Source organism: Triticum dicoccoides, chromosome 2B (genome assembly GCF_002162155.2).
Source record: "Triticum dicoccoides isolate Atlit2015 ecotype Zavitan chromosome 2B, WEW_v2.0, whole genome shotgun sequence".
In the NCBI taxonomy this organism is placed as follows: Eukaryota; Viridiplantae; Streptophyta; class Magnoliopsida; order Poales; family Poaceae; genus Triticum; species Triticum dicoccoides.
The window spans coordinates 361262074-361266962 of NC_041383.1; positions in this window are offsets into that span (position 1 = coordinate 361262074).

Sequence of the window (4889 nt, forward strand, 5' to 3'; positions counted from 1 at the left end):
ACACACACACACTATGACTCCATCTCACACACACATGCTCTAGGCGGAGCATTTGTTCCTACCACCCTTCATCCAACCTTACCCTTATGATAAACAATCACCTTTATTTACTTGCATAACATGGACATATTCCACTTTACTTCAGTAGTCAGCAAACTTATCATCTGTACCCTTATAAAAATGAGTTGGCGATGATGGTGTGACTGCCATCTTGTAATACGGACCATATGATCTATATCTGACGGATAGAAAGCAAACTATGATAATTTTACAAAAGACACCTGCACCTCTCTCCATATCATTATCTCCCGCAACCTTATTGCTCAGCAATTAAAAAAGGAATAAATCTCTAGAACAATCTAGCATGCATGGTGGCCGCTGCCGCCTACCGGCGCTGTCCATCCCCATGCCTCCGCCCATTCCGACCAACAGTCACCACACGCTCCACTCCTCCTCGCCTTATCTCTCATCTTTCATTTTTTCGATGACATTCTCGAGATACCAGTTTTCCGATAAAATTCTCGAGATATCATTAGTTTTTACACATGGGATTACTCCTGCATGGCTCCATCACAACATGTGTTTTGTAAAAAAATGCATATTGATGTTCCGTGCAATGCACGAGAATCTTGCTTGTAATTATATAACACAAATCACGAGCAGGAAGTGACATTTTTTTGACACAACCACGTTAACATGGCCATGTAAATCATGAGCAGGAAGGAGAAGGGAAGCGGGCTGTGGAGTATTGTTTTTTTACCACAATTTCTTAGGAAACTGAGTGCAATAATTGAGTAGTTTTGCAAACTACCATTACTACTACACCTGAAATGGTTCAAAACCTATACTCCCTTGCCAGCGCGCACTTCCCGCATGAAACGATCAGCGTCGCCCTGGAGCGTCAATGCCGCATTAATGCCCGGCCAGAGCGGAGACGACCTCTCACTGGCGCCGGCTTTGAAGTGGCGCGACGGCCGAGAGAGCGCCGCTTCCCGGCGCATGCGACTGCTCCGCGTCGAGACTGGCCATAGGCCCTGTTTGGATCCATGGGTTAGAGTTAATTTGAGCTAGTTGGGGCTCAAATACCCCTAAAGTATCCATGCATGAGGGTTTAAATTGGAGCAAGTTGCACCGAACCCACCAAAAAAACTATCCCACCCAAGAGGTGATAACTGGAGATAGTTCTCATTGGGACCACTGAAAAATCACTTTTCTCTCTCCATGAAGTGCATTTATTGTCAATCTAACCCTGACACCTGAACACCTCTTTGGCTACAGTTAGTTCAGGGTTAGTCATGAGTTAGTCTAACCTCTAGCTAAGTTAGAGTATCAAACAGGAGCAGTATAGGACATGCAAGTTGCTCAAAGCATACAGGCAAATTCGTACGTGAAAGGATTTTTTTCTTTTTGAAAACGGAACGTGAAAGGAATTTTTTTTAGAATGCTCTTGGCGCTAACATGTGATAGTTAACCGACCTCAATAGACGGCAGAAACGCCAGCCCACCGCACTTTGATAGAGACGAGGAGGGAGAAGCGATACAGGCTGCTGGATTACTAGAGATAGGTGTCACAGGGAAGCCAAGAAATATGGTGATAGCGTGGGTTAGCCATGTACTAGTATGATGTAACTACACTAGGCTGCCGTGTTTCGTACTCTTCCAGTCCACTATGGAGATGATTGGTTAATTTTATATCGCTGAATAATATTAAATATTATGAGTGCAGACGCTCCACCACGAGGTTCCTTGATCCTTCTCGGTCGTCCGGAATCTATGTTCTTCCACTCTATTTTTTTTATGTGAGCGTTGTTCATCCTTTTGCCAACACGCGAGACATCTAGCATCAAGGTGCACGTGTTATGCAACGATCGTTCCATCTATATGAAGAACACGTGGGACTGGAACTACGGGACGGACAGGTACCCAGGAGTGGATGTACGAACCCGAGTAATGTAGCACAGTAAGTGAAGTAGAAAGGCACAAATGGTATGAACATGCGTGGCATATAGTGTGTGTTTGGTTGTGTTCTCGTCTCAGCATAGTTGTTCCCTCTTCATGCATGCTCAACTCAACACCCCTCTTCATGCATGCTCTCTTCATGCATGCTTCTAGTGTATTTGTGCTAAACTAGTGTGGACTCATGCACCCTCCATACACTCTACCAAACACCCAAAAGTAGGTCGAGAAGGGAACTCTTGGGCGGCATTTGTCTCTTACTACGTACTACCACTAAATGTTGTACGTGCAATGCACGGTGATGTTATGGAGTACGTGACTAAGTACTCTACTAGTACTATATTAGTTGGAGGCACATATTAACTTTTATATTTGTTTATGTGTATGCCCCGAGACCTTCCAACTAGACGTGTCTTTCTCTCCAGGTCGCACTTTGTATCATTCATACCACTAAGTAATACAACTACTACGTGTGGTCTCCCACCCAGAAGTGGAAGAAGTGGAGACGCTCTACCAAGCTATTTTTTTACACTGGCTCTACCACGCTATTCATGTCCCACTCCTTTCGCTAATGTGTGGGACATCCAGCACGTGCCGTGTTTGGCACCCTTCGTTATAAGAGTTGAAATGCTAGAATTCATCAGAAATAAAAAATAATTATAAATCGGCAGTGATACTATTTTTTTGCGAACCAATCAGCAGTGATACTATACCACGCGGTTTCCTTGCTCCTCGATATCAGAAAGAATACTTCCGTTCGCCAACATGTGGGTCGTCGACCATCCTGGTCCACTTTCCATGCATGCAGAACTCCAAGGGAGAGTCACCCAGGTCGTCGCGCCGCAGTAACAATGACTAATGAGCCGTCAAATCACAGGCCCACTACCCACTTTGAAGTTGCTCGGATGAATGAACCATCATGACTTCGTTGAATTCCGCTTCTTGAAGAAAACTACTGTACCAGCAGTACTGCTAGCTACAGTATTTATTCCAAGAGAGGCCTCCTTTCGTTCATAGGATAGGAATATGAAAATCATAGGAAGTGAGATGGCATGCATGTCAATTCCTATAGAGAAAGAGATGCCATTTGATGCATAGGATAGGAATTTTTCCATTTAGTCTAGGCTAATGTACTGGTAATTTGCTCTAAAAACTACAGTAGTAACTAGTAGTACTGGTACATGCTCGTACTCAGACACAGACACACACACTAACTACTAGTACTACTACTTCTCACATGCTGGCCAGACGCCGCAGTTCTCCTTCCCGGCTTTGTCGGCGACACCCCACCGTGCTTGGATCTCCGCCAACCTCTCCGCAGTAGCGCGTGCGTCCTTTTCTTTCTTGCGGCGGCGGGCCACTCTTTTCTTGAGTGCTTTCTGACTTTTCCGCTCCCTCTGTGCGGCTTTGGCCGCCTCTTGCTCTACCGCCCATTCGGCCTTGGCATCTTCAAATTCCTCCCACATAGTTGTGAGGTCGCGAGCGGCGATGAACTCGACACGACGGGATGCCATCGCTTCCCTACCATTTTGTGTGCGTTCGTGGGCGGCGAGGAACTCGGCGCGGCGGGATGCCATCGCTGCCTTACCGGTTAGTGTGCGGCGCAGTGGCATGAACGACGCTTGGTGAGAGCTCTGGGGTGGAGTGGCCGGACAACCGTATAGTGCATTGGTTTGTCAAGAGCTCAAGGACAAAAGAAAAACAAATTAGGATTCCCCTTCAATCCTAGTCATTTATTACCGAGTAAAATGCATTGGCGGTCATCAAACTTGTCTTGATAGCTCACTTTGATAATTGTATACGAGATATGGTGATTATACGGTCACTGGCTCAGCGTATAGCTTCGTATTTGTATGGTTGACCAGTCAAACAGTCCGCATGCGCCTCATCATCTCGTGTTCTTTATCTATCTACGCGGGCCTACCTGTGAATGGAGAAAGAAATACTGTAAAAACCAAAATTATGCGTATGTGGGGAATCAAACCACGGACTCGTCGCTGCAACGCACCCTTGTCAGCCAAATGAAAATGAAATACTTCGTGTCAGACACTCACGCTCACGCTGTCAAAGCATGCTAATGCATGCACGACGCCCTCTAAATCAAAGTCCTGCTCATGGCGCAATGAAAACGGCGAGCCCATCACCTGCGCGCCCCGGCGGTGCCCGACATTACTATTTAGACATTTGATGGAGGCCTACGCAAACGCCGAGCAGGTATTCACCTGGCTCAACACAAACGGTCATACTCGGACCGCCTTGCTCATGCATATCGTCCATCACAATGACAATCTATAAAAAAGCCTAAGCTAGAGAGGGTACTATGATATTATGGTACGGAGTATGTACTATCGTGAGCGACCGATCTTAGTGCCACTGCACACCGAAACCCCTTCCATCACTAGCGCACGCTTCCCGCCTGAAACGGTCACCATCTCTCTAGAATGTCAATGCCACATTCACCTGACTTAACTGCAGGTGCAATTGGTGTGTCACTGACATGCGGGCCAGACGCCCGTTGGCCCCACATGTCAGTAACCCAAACGCATCTGCAGTTAAGTCATCGAAGCAGTGTTCGCATTCACGCCCGACGAACCTACTCCGGCGCCAGTTGTCCACCCGTCTGTCGCGGCTCATTCCCATTCGCCCGTTATATTAACTTGAGCCCCAGCTCCCAGCCATAGCCAAAGACCCACACTTATTCTCCTCTGGTCCCTTCCTTCTATCGGCACCACTTCAACCATGGTCTCCTGGCGCTCCGAAGCTCTCTTGGATGTACTGTGGCAGGAATAGACGAGGGACATCGGTGTCTCTGCTCCGGACGCGCTCCAAAGCTCTCTTTGACATATTGTCGCGGGAGCAAATGAAGGAGATTGCCGGCACCCCCCGGCCGCCCTCCGCCGCCACGACCATGAAGCCGGCGCGCGTGCGCGGGC